The following is a 17,201-nucleotide window of genomic DNA, read 5'->3' as shown; positions in this document are numbered from 1 at the left end:
TACTGTACACTTTGATGGCAATACTTTTGTACATTTTTAATTCCGGACTTTTACTTGTAATTGAGTAATTCTAAATTACAGTATTGATACTTTTACTTAAGTAAAACATTTGAGTACTTTTTCTATCTCTGATGGAAGTAGTCCACTAATGTGAACTACACTACTGAGGAAATGTTGAGCTTGTCTTAACACTGACAGATATTGATCAGATCAAGTACGTCTGGGCAGTGTTCAAGAAAATAAAATGACTTGTATAATTTGGCATACCCCAGCTATGAATAATGAAATCTTTAGCTTTCAATGGTCTTGGGTTTATTGCTTGCATGCCCCTCGTGTGCCAAACTCGGGTTTCTTTAATTTAATTTAATCAAGAATTAATAGTATTTTTATTTACCGTTCGTTAACTGTTTTTAGCATCTGTGGCTATAGCCTCCGGTGGCACCCATGGTGTGACTTCATAGAATATCCCAAATTTCCTCGTACACGCGCACTCACATGATTTAAAGCATCTTTAGGGGCTCAGATTGAGATAAAGGACTATGTTTATAGCTTAATAAAACTTTAATCTGACCTTGCGAGTAGAAAACCAATGTTTAAATCTTGGGATGACGCTCTGGACTGAAGCTCTGTCACCACCACCTGAAACTTTGTGTTTCTGTGTCACTTCCGGTTGAACTACGCTCAAAGAGGGTGTATAAAGAGCGCCTTTCTATTGGAGTTTTTTGGTACCTGCTCTGAGATTAGCCACCAGGTATGTAAGGCGGCATGTAATCCTTAATCTGTATTCAGTAGGCTATAGGAAAACTATCTCCCAGCAGGAGTGTGTGTGTGTGTGTGCGCGTGTGCGTTGGTGCTCAGTGCTCACTGGGTGGAAGTGAATACGACAAAACACTTCATTCTGCACTTTGGCACACGGACAGGGTGGGGATGCAATACATTGCCTCGAGGCAATGGCCATGGTGATGGTGGACTCTCAAACACGTACAGTATCATATATGAACACGCACATATAGCTCTCTCGTGTCATGCACTGTATAGTAATGAACCTTTAGATCTCCCAGCATGCTTCACTCTCTGCTGACGTGCTTCTGATTATTCTACCAAGGGCTCTCCAGAGAGTTTGCATGTATACGTGTTTAATCCCGTGCACACATTCTGCGAGTCATCGCTGTCAGCAGAATCCTTGTACAGTACAGTATGTTCCAAAAAAAGTGTTACTTTACAGGTAATGGGAAAACAGAACCTGTGTTCCAATGGAGCCAATATAGTTAGTATTTGGTCTGCTCTTGTTAATATTTTTTCAAAATGTTATATGAAATATTAGTTCAATATTTATAAAACAACATAGCCACTTTCACTTTAAGTGTTTCTAAAATATAGCATATCTACAACCTCACAATCGTGTTGCATCGCGATGCGCTATTTCCGCTAATTATGCACAATAGGCACATCTGAAGCCTGTCCTGGACGGGGTATGCGGACGTAAAAACAAATCCATACGGTCTTCAACAAAGTATATGAACAAGTTTCCACGTCATTATCTTTGTTACATTACTGATACCAATTACACATACACTACGTGTGCTTTGCGTCATACTGTTTTTTTGTTTTTAAGAACTGTGCTATTTTCAGATATTCTCTCCTATTCATGTAATCCCATAGCAACATTCAGACGGGTTATTTTCATGTTACTGCGTATTATATGTGTCTTCCATACAGCTTCAACAGTAGGAAAGCCCCGAGGCAATACACAGAACAATTATTCTCATCTGATTTAGACAGAGACCAGACCTTTGCCATAAACTTATGACCCGATACTACAATAATGCAATGTTTACCCTTGTTATAAGTTGCCATTCACCTCATAACAGTTTGCGATTAAATGTTGGGTCCCCAACCAACTGGCTGAGTAACCTTTTGTGTCATATTCCTGAGCTGCCAGAAAAAGTAATAATGCTACACTGACACTTGTTGTTTTTCTCTTGTCCAGTGGCCCCTTTGACATCCACAGTCGGTGGCGCCGTCGGGACGTAAAAAGTAGGGGGACAATATTTGACATTGAGAGTTGAGACTAGAGAGCAACTGCAGTTGCTGCACGTTACGTTACATAGGGTAGGCTATTACAGCCAGAATGGTCATTGTTACGTAGGGTAGGGTATTACAGCCAGAATGGTCACATTAAGTAGGGTAGGCTATTACAGCCAGAATGGTCACGTTACTTAGGGTAGGCTATTACAGCCATAATGGTCACGTTACGTAGGGTAGGCTATTACAGCCATAATGGTCACGTTACGTAGGGTAGGCTATTACAGCCAGAATGGTCACGCTATGTAGGGTAGGCTATTACAGCCAGAATGGTCACGTTACGTAGGGTAGGCTATTAGCCAGAATGGTCATCACGTTACGTAGGGTAGGCTATTACAGACAGAATGGTCATTGTTACAGTTACTTCACGTTACGTAGGGTAGGGGCTATTACAGCCAGAATGGTCATTGTTACAGTTACTTCACGTTACGTAGGGTAGGGGCTATTACAGCCAGAATGGTCATTGCGGCGAGAGGCAGGCATGCAGCGGCAGTCAAAAAATAAAAAATGTTAAGCGCTATATTTTTTCCTCGAGGCTGTTCATGATTTGAGGCGTTTTGCTCAAAGCGGAGCACTTCTGCTGAAGACAAACTTAGCCTATCAGGATGGAATATGAAAAATCTGAAACGCTGTTTCGTTTTAATAACTAGAGACTGTACCGATATGCGTGACTTTGGACAAAATTGGTATGACTGTACTGGTATATGATGTACTTTAAACTTAATAATAATAATATCTCAAACTTATATAGCGCTTTTCTGAGTACCCAAAGACGCTTTACATGGGGAGGCTTTACAGAGGTAACAACAAATAAAAACTAGCTAGGGAAGGCAATATTGAAGAGGTGGGTCTTGAGGGTGGTTTTGAAAGTTTAGAGGGTGGGGGCATCTCTGAGTGCCTTAGGGAGGGCATTCCACAGGGTTGGGGCAGCAAAGGCTAAAGCTCTGTCACCCGACGTACGGAGTTTGGTTTTGGGGACGTCGAGGAGGTTTGCATCACCAGACCTGAGGGAGCGAGAGGGGACATGACATTTGAGGAGGTCACAGAGGTATGGGGGAGGTTATTTAGTGCTTTGTAGGTGGTCAGGAGTGTTTTGAAGTGGATTCTTTGTTTAACCGGTAGCCAGTGAAGGTCACGGAGGACAGGACTTCTTTGCTATACAGCAGCTGAGGCTAAATTAAAATAAATGTGGCCTACCTGTATAGTGTCCAATATTATTATGGTATAAAATACAGTGTCAGAAGGTTCTTGTATAACAGCAGTGGGTGACACATTTACCAGAGGGGAGGGGAGCTTCAGCCTTCATATCAGTGGGTGCTATTTGGCTATCTATTGTGTCAGTGGGTGCTTGAGCCCTCAAGCACTCCCGAAGTTGACGCCATTGATATTACATATTATCACTACTGTACATGTGTGCAGTTTTTCAACAAAGCCACGCTTCAGTCAGCTTTGACTCAACTTAAAGTTCTAACTTAAGATTAAGGTCTTTCCAGTTTTCATAGAGCTGATGGGGGGGTGCTTTTGTTTCATGACGCCTCGCACATACTGTAGCACCATGAGCTGTGATTGGAGACGCATCAGAAGCTGTCTGGAAGATGCAAGGCCCTGCGTGAAGTAAAACAGCATGGGGTTTTTATAATGATGCGCTACCCACATGACATGCATGCATGTTGTTCCCATCATCCCCCCCTCTCAAACAGGCACAATACATTGTATCACTAATCATGCACCTGATGATGTACGCTACACTACACAGCTGAGCTAATAGACAATAGAATTATTCTACAATTAATTTACATACAGTAGAGGCAGCGCAAACTGCGGGACACTAAACTAGTACACAGAAGTTACACAAATCCATATAATGTTACTCATCAGTCACCATTATATGCGCAGCGGAATTACTGTATGTGAACATTTTCTTCCTGGCTTTCCTTGAACCAAACTCAGGAATAATGTCTTTGTAATCCAGTTGGGATACAATTAAAGTCCTTTTCGGTTGAAAGGAATACCACACAGTCGCTCCTGGGACATGGCTGTAGTCCTTAAAACAGACTTACTGCTTGTGACGTAACACTCCGCCATAAGGAATCTAACTACCTTCCGCTCCTGGCGGAATGCTCCGTCTGATAAGCTTTATTATTGATATCAAACCGGATCGCTGATTTCAATTTTTTCATTATTATTTTGGCTTTCCCTTTCCTTCTTCAGCGATCGTAGACCGGGTTGCGCAACCTCGCCCCCGGAGTAATGTGATGTGATGTCTTCTTACACCCTATTCCCCCACCTCTTTCTTTTTCTTCTGAAGATGCAAGTAGGCAGAGCGCAGCGCACCCATGCAGCAATAAGTTTGGTTTGATTGATGTATGTTATGTGTTTCAAGCCTTATGACCTGCTGTAAAACCAATTGCCCTTTGGGGACACTATTAAATAACCTTGAACCTTGACCCCGTCCACATCCCATTCTACAGGATGGCTAAAAGCTGAATAACTCTAAATCTATGGAGCTCTCCGTGGTTTGGATAAAACGCGCAATGTTCGGAGGTCTTTGCTGATTATCCGGTGGTCTAGATGGAAACATTGGCGCTTTCTAGAGCAAGGATGGCTATATTTTAGCTCGCTAGCATTGACACTTTATTTAGCATGAAGATGGACGCCCACAACAGGATATCCATCCTGTTTGTTCACCCTCTAAATCGCCTCGGGAGCCCTCGGCAGTCTGAGGTTGGCTTTGTGTCCAGCAGGTGGCAGTAAACCTGCTAAGTAGTTCTTCTTTTATAAGTTTTAACTTTGAGAAACTGCTATATCCCCCGATAGCTGTGACGGCAGGGTCAGTAATTCATAGTTTTTAGTTTGGGACCGTTCCAGTAATCCTTTTAAAGAAGCACAGGGTATCCAGTGTCAGTCTTGGTTCCCTCTGGCACCATTTCTCACACAACATAGGTCTACTCTGTGCATGTCGTCGGATTCTCCTTCAAAGGAACCTCTCAGCTCACCCCCCCCCCCCCCACACACACACTATGGATTATGCAGTGCACACAACACCAATGTGTCACTGTCAACTCAAGTGTTTTGCTGAGTATGCTGTCAAATTAGACCCCTCATGTGCCTGTCATTTGCCTGTCGACAACCAACACCTGACTAATTAGCCACAACAGGTGGTTGTACGTCCTGTGGTGGTTTAGAGCAGCCCGTTCTCAACGCTTTTGGCTGGGGGGGGGGGGGGGGGGGGGGGGGGGCTAACCCCCGGGAAATGCTTTGGCCATGTCTCGAGGCCCCCGCCACGCCCCCTGTACAATAACCTTAATATTAGAGCACATAAAGTATATCATAAGTGAATATAGAAACTAGATTAACCCATTTTGGGAGGGAACCCCTTTTGGTGTTCCAAAAGGGGTTCCATTATGTTATGCTTTAGCTATTGAAAAATAGCAGATCTACAAGCTCATAGTGCGCCACCGAGTGGCGCGCTACGAGTTTGTAGGTCTGCTATTTTTGAAAAATCAAAGAACCACTGACATAGAAACATAGCTTTTTCAGAAAACTGTCAGGATGTAGAAGAATTTTTTTTAATCTGATCTCAGGTCAAAATGGGTTAATTAAGGACATTTTATGCATGTACTGTATGTGTGATATGTGTACTAGCAAACACATTTCCATTTTCCAGCCATTCAGTTGAAACCCTTGGTTTAGAGCACTGTTTCCCAAACACCAGGTCGGGAGTCGGGACCCGTTTGTGGGTCACAGACACATTTTTATGGATTCCCCCTCGTCTCCCCCTGCCAAAATAAGAAACTACACTTTAGAAACGAGCCCCAAAAAACAACCAGCAACTACCAATAGATTTACCAGTGACTTTACAGAAAAGCAAGCCAAAAGTCGCTTATAATAAGCAGACATGGCAACACTGGCTGTGACAACTGACTAGGTCACTAGGAAGTGTGGAGGAACTGAAGCACACATGTTATTCTTCCAATAAGCTCCTTGGGAAACAGGTGATTCCAAATTTATCTTATAGACTTTTAAAGTGCTCTGTGCTACTCAACAATCATGCGATAAACTAAGATGACATACAACCAAAAAGATGTGGATGATTTTTTCTAGTCCTGGTATTTGGTGGATGCACTCTTCCTCTGCCTAGCCTAGCCTATACTCCCTCTGCTGTGCTGGTATCGGCCTCTTGACATGTGGGATTGACAAGGTCCCTGGATTTCCTCAGTATTGTAAGTCTGCCCATCAAATCTTTCAACAGTGTTTCAGCATCAACCAGCTGCTTCCAAGCAGCACTTTCACAAACCTTAATTGCTGCTGTGTTTGCACATTGCACATTGTTGTTTTTCTCCGAGAGTTTTTGGTTGTTGGTCATAGTTTAAAACTCACTTTTGGTGTGTGTAATCTGTGGGACGTATGTGTCTCTGATATCTTGCTATAGTGGGCACCTTTCTCTATTGCAAGGCTGTGTTCTCTGAGTCTGTACCTAGTCAAGGCTTACCTACATTTTGAGTAATTTACCGTGCTCAGGTATTCAGCCAATGCATATTCTCTTTTTTGTGATAAAATGTGATGAATCAATGGTTCTCTAATTACTCGATCTACAGAAGACATTAAAAAAATTGTGTGTGTGTGTGCAGAGTTGGGTGTAACGAGTAACGGAAAATCTCGTTACTGTAACGACACTACTTTGGTCGGTAGCGAGTAATATAACGACACTACTCCTCCAAAATTGATAATCACACTACAGTTACTGGTCGCTTTAGTGCTGCAGTTACTCGTTACTTAATTGCGTCATGTGGCTGCTTTCAGCAGTGTTGCTTTGGACTAATGCACACAACGGAGATGAGTTGAACATGAACAGTAATGGTGCGCTGGAGTCGCGGACTAGAACATGTCAAATTTACGTCGTTTCGGTATTAAAATTTCCGCAACAGCACTGCTCACAGCGAGCCAGTCTCCCACTGTCACAGAGACGGAGCAGTTGGGGTGTTGCCATGTCCACTTATTATAAGCGACTTTGGGCTTGTGTTATAATAGCCTAGTCAGGCTTCTTTTGGGCTTGTTTTCATAGACATGGCTGCTTGTTTCTCTTCCAAAACCTGGCAACACTGCCAGCTGGGAGGGTCTTGTTTGTTGTAGAATGTATGTGCTCTCAGAGTCAAAATCACTAGTTAGTTAATGCAGAGATGAATAAACCAAATATGCCGACATGAAAAACTACATTTAATGAGCATGGAGCAGGGAACTCCACATCATAAAGAAAGGGATCCTAAAGCACTGTGAACATATAGGCTACTGATTTCTCTCAGTCTCATTATTTTTATTTTAATATATTTGATTTGATTGATTGAATAATTGATTAGAAGTTTGCATAGAAAAATTCAAGGTCAAGAGAACCACTGCACTAGACCGTTTTGGAAAGGCCCATTTTGTTTTATTCCTCCACAACCTGGTAAAGAGCATAAAGAAAGATGTTGTGTATGTCCTCCTTATTAGGATTATAAAGATTTGTTAAGTGGTAAATTATGTGACAATGCGACATGCGATTTTATGGAGTAACGCAAAAGTAATGTAACGAGTAATGTAACTAGTTACTTTCTCCAGGGAGTAATAAAGTAATGTAAGGCATTACTTTTTTCAAAAGTAATATGTAATATGTAGTGCCTTACTTTTATGAGTAACGGACCCCAACTCTGTGTGTGTGTGTGTGTGTGTGTGTGTGCGACTGTGCGTGTGTGGATTACTGATAGATTAGCACTGCAGTCATTATTGACATGGTGGCTTCTATTGATTGCAAATGGTGGTTAGCCTGTTAGTGAATGATGGATTCCTAGACTGAGGGAAAGTGCTATTAGTAATAAAACTGCAGTGTTAACACACATGCACACATGCAATTACACACACACACACACACACACACACACACACACACACACACACACACACACACCCCCCCCATCGGAACGGTGCACTTGCTTCCCTGCATCCATGGGTTTTATAATTTGGATGCTATGCTTCATTGTTGCTATTACCTTCTTGCCTTATGCCACTGTGTTGCACTCTTAAATCATTTTAAATGTTCTGTTTTTTTAGGTAAACGTTTTTGTAAATGTACTTTTGTACTGCTGCTACCCTCCTCCCCGGAGCTGCATAACACTGAGCCTGTGGCTCACAATCACAGTCACAGTCTGAGGTTTTGTTCCTCTACAAGCTGCCAGTGAACACTTAACATCAACCCCTGACTGTTTAGAACAACACACAATATGACTTGCCCTTCACGTGCACCTCCCAAGTACTCATTAGTAGCAACTAGCAGTATTATTACTGCTAGTTGCTACCTTGAAATTATAGCTTGCCTTGAAATTGCAGAACCATTTCACGCATCATGCGATGTACATAGTAATACATAATTATGATAGTGTAAAGCCTTTTTAATATACAATATATATAATAATATAATATAATAATATATAATATGTTGTACGATGGTGTTGATTGCAACATTTTGCCGGTCCACAAGAAATCTACGAGGATAAAACCAGAAATTGCACTAAGACTTGTTTACATCAGGGTCCTCCATTTTCAATTCATCAGAACATTTAAAGACCTACAGATATACACTTCTATGCAAAAAATAAAATAAAAATAAAAATCATCATATACACAGTTAAGAAAGGACAACAACAGGGAATACGTGTACGGTGGACGACAACACATCTTGCCTTGCCTAATTCCTGGAAACGCCTCTGCTTGTTCCTGCTCAGTATTAGTGTATTTGATATTTGTCTGCAGCTCTGAATGCTTTGCTTTGCTGTACTTCTTTGCTCTGTTCCTTTGGAGACATGTCATTGACAACTCAGCAGACCTTTATTCACTATTGATGTGTGCGTTCTCGCTTGGATCAGCGCCAGCGGGGGATCCAGCTCTTGCTGCCCGCGGGCGGTTGGCATGAAATGAGCACGAGCGCGAGAATGTCACAAGCTTGTGCCTGCTTGCTTCTCCGCACCTCAACTTCTCTGTGCATCTCGAAGAACCGCCCAGCCTCTCATTGTAAATTGATTACTAAGGCGCGTCCCTCGCTCTGAAATGGCCTTTATAGACCTGGAAAATAGCTGAGGTCACTTCAACCTCTGCGTCTAGTTTTTTCTCTAACACAACCATAACCCCACAAAATAATAAATCTTCACACAATAAAATCTGTAAATAAAAAAAGAAGGGAATTTTATTTGTCAAGGAGCTCAAAGCAAGTACAGAATCCTTCAGTCTACAAAGAGCTGCAGGTAAGCTGAAGAGGGAGGAGAGAGAGAGAGAGTGAGAGGGGGAGGGGGGGGGGTAGGTCGGTCCTGAGCTCTGTGTTATAATGAAGGGAGCCCGGGGATGCGAGGCATGTGCTGGAGAAGGAAGGCAAATGAGAACAGATGTGTGCATGCTTTACCTTGGGCCTAACCTTCACTGTTCGCGAGCTGATTAACACAAACACATATGGAACTGGATTCTGAGCACACCTCCAATTATTACAGAGGAACAGAGGAGGAGACCATCAGAGAGGAGGTGGAGGAGGTAGAGGAGGTGGAGGAGGAGGAGGAGGAGGGATACACTGGCGGTAGAATGTCAGAGGAGGTTTAGCTGAGGGGAGGCCAGGGTGAAACGCAAACTGATGATGTGAGGAAAGGGAGGTGAGGGCGGGGGCTTCTGCAGGATTCCGGTCATTAAGGTCTAATAGCTGACAGATAGACCTATTCACAACCCAGGCCACCGAGGTGACTGTTGATTCAGTCTTGCACCTGAGTGCCGGTAAGATGAGCTTTGCACCTTCGGGGGGAGGGGGGCGGGGCAGGCAATCGGTTTGATTCCGCCAGACGTGATTGAACAAATCCCTCGGCCCGTTTCAAATTGTAATTCGACCCAGGTCGAATTGAGACATCCGCCAAGAATACCCATCCTTTTTTTTCTCCACGGCGACTGCTCCTCCTATGCCCGCCCGCCGCCACCTCCTTCCTCGTGGGCGAATCGGGAGTGAGCGATGCATGCCACTCGTTGCGGCTGTTGGCCTCGATCCGGCCAGGCGGCCCAGTGCACCGTGCCCAGTGCCCAGTGCACCGTGGAATTGACTTCAAATACAATATTTTCTAACGGATGGAAGGCAATTGACCTTTTTACTTTGAGGTATTTGTAGGCTACTTTACTTGAGTATTTCTGATTTCCAATACTACTAATACTTCTACTCCACTACATCTCAAAGTATTGTACTTTTACTAACTTTAGTTAGTGAAAGTACAATCCGTAAAAGTACAAAAGTATTGGCATCAAAATGTACCTAAAGTACCAAATATGTACAAATATTTTGAAAATAGCAGAAATTGGCCATTTTCAAATGGCCGAAATGTATATACTATACATTTCGGCTTCAAAATATTTGTACATAACGGAGTATTTCTACATTGCAGTATTGATATTCACCATTGGTGAGTGAGTATGAGAACACTAAATTTCAACTCTGTTGGCTCCCAATGCCTGTGTATAACGGAGATTAACTAATAACGAGTTGAGTCTGTGTCCAAATGAGGTTATTACCCGCGGAGGACAAAAGAGAAGAGAGGAGAAGATTAGGCCAGGGATAAACAGTGCTGCACATCTCCATTAGGAAAATGACAAGGGTGTGTGTGTGTGTGTGTGTGTGTGTGTGTACGCTTAAAAGGCTTGTGTGACTGTGTGTGTGTGAGTACGCTTTAAAGGCTTGTGTGACTGTGTGTGTGTGAGTGCGTGCAGGGCTTGTAGTGAAGACCTCTGCCAAACATTGTCTTGGCTCTGTCCCATTGAGTCCCAACAGAATGTTTTGGAGGTTTTTTGCACCTGGGTCAGGTGTTCAAACAATGCACAGCATCCAAGTCCCTTCTCTCCCACTGCTGTCCTGCCAAAAGGTTTGTCTTTTTAAGAGGACGGTATTGGTCTCATGAGGCTGGATGGATACACATTTTATATCCTCAGTTTGACTTCCACACTGTACAAAATGTAACATGCCAGCTCAGTGGCCTTGTGGTTAGACCGTTAGAGTGTCCGTCCTGTAATTGGGAGGTCGGGGTTCGATCCCCGGCCGGGTCATACCAAAGACTATAAGAATGGGACCCAGTGCCTCCGTGCCTGTGACATGCTAGCGTCATGTCCAAAGCGTGTACTAGTACAGGGGTCTGCAACCTTTTTGAGTGGTGCAACCACTCCTACAACCAGCAATGTCCGTGACGTTCACCTATGTACAGTATGTGACGTTAACCCATGCACCTATGTATGTGACGTTAGCAGTACCACTCGGTTCACACGGGTGTGATTTTTAAATGAAGTGCCATGTTTTTATTTTCCAGATTGTCAGTGTGCCATATCAACATTAATTAATTTTAATGACACCACGTGAAAAATTCCAACATATTTTGATTGTCCACAAATATAAAGTTTATCCTTCTTTTTAAATATTTTCTTTCACGTTGTTATAATGATCATTAGACTCAGAGCAATAACAGAGTTCAGTTTTAATGAATGTAGAATGCAGGATGTAATTTACACACAAATGTGAGGGACTTAATTTAAAATAGTTTTAAAATGGTTTATTTAAAACCAAAAATACTCTCTCACACACTTGCCAGTGATCACCCTCCTTTGTGCCAATGTTGGCACTGGTGCTTAAGATTGCCTATACCTCTGTACTAGTACATCAAGCTGCCTCATGCTACAGAAACAAGAGACATGCGTTCAGAGTTCAGACTTGAATTTAAATATTCGCCTCGGTTCGTCCTGTTGGTGCTGCGGCAGGTTGCGCCGCTCGCGCTACTTCTCGTCTTTGCATGTCATGTAATTGCGCTGCTCCAACCATCCAAGTCTGAACGCACCTTTACAAATAGAGAAATGATCAGTGAAGACATTTCTGTGTGTAGTGTTACAAATAGAGAAATGATCAGTGAAGATATTGCTGTGTGTAGTGTTACAAATAGAGAAATGATCAGTGAAGATAATGCTGTTTGTAGTGTTACAAATAGAGAAATGATCAGTGAAGATAATGCTGTTTGTAGTGTTACAAATAGAGAAATGATCAGGGAAGACATTGCTGTTTGTAGTGTTACAAATAGAGAAATGATCAGTGAAGATAATGCTGTTTGTAGTGTTACAAATAGAGAAATGATCAGTGAAGATATTGCTGTTTGTAGTGTTACAAATAGAGAAATGATCAGTGAAGACATTGCTGTGTGTAGTGTTACACAGCTGTGTTCACTGATCATTTGATCAGTGAACATGTTCCATGCGTTAGTGTAACGAGGCAGAGCATAACAGTCCCCTTCCAAGTATGCCGTTAATATAATTAAGCCTCACGTGAATTTGGGTGTAGAAACAATTACAGTGAAGAGTAAAGTCTCTTTAATTCGCTCAGAGATTTCATGTTGCAGTGCAATAATGACGAGCTCATCAGCAGTCTTACTGTATGCACAACACCATCAAACATAATTGTTTAATGTAATCTTGAGCTTTGCTAAGCACCTACAGCTTGTATAGCTTGTGCTAGACTAGTATATCCACAATGTAGGCCTAATTGTTTATTTATTTCCACCAAAATATTGTGATCATTATTATTGTTTTTTTTTTCTATTGGGGGGTAAACATATATTTCGTGATATTCAATAATGTACTAGTAACCTAGTACATTTTCTTGAATACTGTATTGTACTTACTTTACTGTATTTCTGACAATTTTCTAGGAAGGAGACAAGTACTCTATTCTTTATGAATGAATTGACCACTCAAGCCCTATTTCAATTATCAAATAGAGAAATGAGCAGATCTACAAGATCACAATGCCTTGCGATCCAATGCCCTGTGAGCTTGTACTGTTCCTACATGGCTATTTTCACATCATTGTTATCTGTTGAACATTTCTGGAAGATCTTTGGTTTTCTTTGTTTACTTATTATTATTATTATTATTATTATTATTATTTTTGGCTGGGGGAAGGGGGTGCTAAATTGCTGTATTGTAAATTTCATTATAGCAATGCATTGATATTAAAAAGGCATTTTACTTCGTAATTTTTACTTTGGCATACTCATTTTAAAAGCAGGTATAAGTACAGGAGTTTTGAAAAGCAAGCAATCCAGTACTTACAAACTTTCACTTCTAGTGGAGTAACATATGGCCGTGAGTAGGCCTAGGGTATCTATCTATACTACAGTACATATCTATATATCATGTCTTTGACTCAAGTACTGTGGTTGGTTGAGTACTTTGTCCACACACCACAGTATGCCAGAAATCTAGTGAGGATTTCCTCTGCAGTGAAGCGAGCTCATGTGATTTCGTCACTGCAGCAGCAGAGCAAACCTGTCGCTCTCAGTGCACTCACTGCAGGAACATGACATCCAATTTGGGGGAGAGTGGAGAGGAGGGTGTGTGTGTGGGAGATTGTATTTATTTATTTTACACTAAGCTGCAACTTAGGAGTGATTATTGTTGTTGTTGTTGGTTTTTTAGGGGAGGTTTAGGCCGTGCTTTTCTATATGGATTATGGAATAATGGTGTCATGGCTCAAAGAATTTGGAGTGGCATTTGTTCCTGGCGTCAACACTGGGCCTGTCAACTGAGCTCCAGCCGGGATACGCTCAGATGAGCACTCCCCAATCTCTGTGATACCTTTACTCCCCCCCCCCCCCCCCCCCTCCTACTGCTTAAATCCTCTGAACCAAGTCAGCAAGGATCTTCTTTGGCAGCCAGTCAGATTACCAGTTCTGCCGTATTATTGTGCCATCGCTGATAGTATTACAGTAAAAACACCCGTGTGAAGTGAGGGGCACTCTTATGATCATACGTCATCATACATCGCCTCATTCCGGCCAATCACAATTTGCGTCCTCACTTCAATGTCTTCAATGTTTGTTTACAAAATGTTTGTGTTTACACAAACACTCAAAACTTGCCATTCATTGTCAATGGCATTTAATGTTTGTGTTAGGACAATGTTTGTATTTACACAAACCCTCAAAAGGCTGCACCAAGGCCCGCCCCACTCGATCATGATTGGAGGAAGGCCCCTCTCATCCTGATTGGATGAAGGCTTTGCCACCCAAAGCCCAAACCGAAACTAGGGTTTTTTGACCCCAGGGGCTCACTGGGGACAGGGAGGAACTCCTATGGTCAGCACACTTTATAGTAGGGATGATTATCCAAAAAATAAGTAAAAATAAGTGATATTTGAATTAAGTGAAATCACTGAATATACCTTTAATTATTTGATTATACATCATGCTTTTGGATGAAAAGACTACATACCTGTATGTAGTATGTACACATACTTTACAAATATTACACTAGACACTAGACTGGGCTCTGGATCTATATCCAGTGGTTTTCAACCCTTTTCATATCAGGTCCATTATTTACAGTATTCTCCATTTGAGCCACGGACCACCATTTGATGAGATGTAGCCCCCCAGAGCCAAGACTTTGAATATTTTGTTGTCACTGGATAAGATTTTGTCCACATATTCCATGCTGTATTGATGTTGATCAAAATAACCATTTTTCTACATTCTCTAATTGTGTAGACTTCTTGTAGATTAAGTAATGCAGTTTTTTAAGGGTCCACGTGGTTGATGGTTACACTCTCAATAGTTAAAGATCTAATAAGGGTCCATTTGGATACCAACTCTCTATCCTTTAGCCGGACCACTGGTTGAAAACCACCCCTAGTTGAAAAATCTATACAGTTGCTGTTTTGAAGCTGCAGGCAACACAATTCAATTATTACTTTTTTTGTTTTTATATTCAGAAATGTAAAACTTGCATTCAGGGCACATTTACCATTACTTTGCACCTCATTCCAGAAGCTGTTTTGTGCCTAGAAATAATGCATATTTATCAAACGGGTCCAATGTGTCTTTGGTATATACATATTTATATATGATAAACTGTGAACTTTATAATATGCAGTGGAGGTACATATGCACTTTAGTTATAATGGGTTGTATGCATACTGCACCCCCCCCCATCTCTCTATCTCTCTCTCTCTCTCTCTCTCTCTCTCTCTCTCTCTCTCTCTCTCTCTCTCTCTATATATATATATATATATATATATATATATATATATATATATATATATATATATATATATATATATTAACAAGTGAGAACTTGTACCCAACACATGGCAAGAAACCCAAAGCCACAACAGCTACGTCACTATTGCAACATCCACAACACCATCTTACACACTACACCCACACACACTCACACGGCAGTGACGTCACACACTTACCTTCGCAGTGTTGCAACGCTATCTCCTCCTATCGCGCCCAACGCCAACACTCAACACCACCCGCCAAACACTGCTCATTGCACTGCCACCAAAGATGCCTCCCGTCCACACTCACGGCGGCAATGCATTTGTTTACTACAAACATTATCGCCCGAAGCACCCACACCCCCGGAACACTGTTGCCCTTTCACCACGCTAAATTCGCCAGGTCTATGCAAGTGAGCACAAATTACATGTGAGAAAATTCATTCACAAGCTTACAAATGCCATTCAAATGCCATTCAACACACACTACGACTCGCTTACAATTCGCAAACCTGGCAACACTGCCCTGTCTTCTAATAGGCCCACACTAGCTCTCAGAATTTGATTCTGATCTCCCGCAGGAGAAGAGAAACAAGGAAGGCGAGGAATTGTAGCCTCACGATTTTGCTTATTCCTTCTAAATCTCTGTATTTAAAATATAACTCACTCAGCGAATCTCTTAGTTACATCAACATTGTTCTTTGTCAGTAGTTTGTTTGTGCCTAAATATTACGATTACACGGATCGCTTTGGCTATTTTCGCCTGCCAGCCAACTGCCGAGTACACACGCCTGCACACACACACACACGCACGCCTGGCTTGCACACACACACGCGCACGCCTGGAAGCCACGATCTCTCTCTCTCTCTATCTCGCCACGCCTCTCTCTCTCTCTCTCTCGCCCTGCCACACACACACACAAGCACACACACACAGGCTATACACGGCGGCGCTGCGGCAGCGAGACAGGACGTTATAATCTTGAGTTTCATTAAATAACTGTCTTTCTCTGCACGCGCACGTGCGCACACAACATTATTCAAGTGAAATGCGTAACGGTAATATTGGGCTAATATAGGCTACCAATACAGGACGTTATAATCTTCAGTTTCATTAAATAACTCTGTCTTTCCCCTCACATGCACTTGCGCACACATTATTCAAGTGAAATGCATAACGCCAATATTGGGATAATATAGGCTACCAATATGTGGGTAGCCTACAGGGATTTACCCATGGAATGAATATATATATATATATATATATATATATATATATTCATCTATACCAGGGCTGCCCACACTTTTTTTGTGTTTTGCAAAAATCCATATATTCCTCATCCTAGTATGTAGTAGTGTAGTACATGTGTGAAAGATTTCACATACTGTAAATTGCACAGACGGATGGACACACACACACACACACACACACACACACGGACGGACGGACGGACGGACGGACGGACGGACGGACGGACGGACGGACGGACGGACGGACGGACGGACGGACGGACGGACGGAGTGCAAAACATACTCTCCCCATGCTTTCGGCTGGTCGAGACAATAATACAAATTGCATTGATTGCACATTTATTAGACAATAGCTTCAGAAGCTTCTGATATTGTATTGATATTGAGTATTGATCTGAGTATTGATATCTGTTATGTATAGTATTTTGTATTGTGGTTGTGAACTTGTGATGTCTTTCGTCATGTTGTTTAGTGTTAGTGTGCTTTGTTGAAGAGGACCACAATGGAAATAAGCCCTCTGGCTTTTTTGTGTTCTCATTCTCGGTGATGCATTTAATCATGTATGTTGGACAGTTATCAGTGGCATTTCTTATTTTAACATGAATCATGTACAGTATAACGCTACACAAACTCTGCCTTCCCTTTCCTCTGCTTTATGTACTTGAATTCCACACTCTTGTCTTCTTTCGCAAAACGTGGTGACGGACTCAGGCGTACTCAGGCTCAGGCTTCAGTGGCTAAACTGCCCATTAGAGGCACCTAAGGGGGACAGTGA

Source organism: Protomyctophum parallelum (assembly GCF_964188405.1).
Source record: "Protomyctophum parallelum genome assembly, chromosome: 9".
NCBI classification, from domain to species: Eukaryota; Metazoa; Chordata; class Actinopteri; order Myctophiformes; family Myctophidae; genus Protomyctophum; species Protomyctophum parallelum.
The sequence above is the reverse complement of the archived record's forward strand: the minus strand, read 5'-3'. Positions refer to the sequence as shown.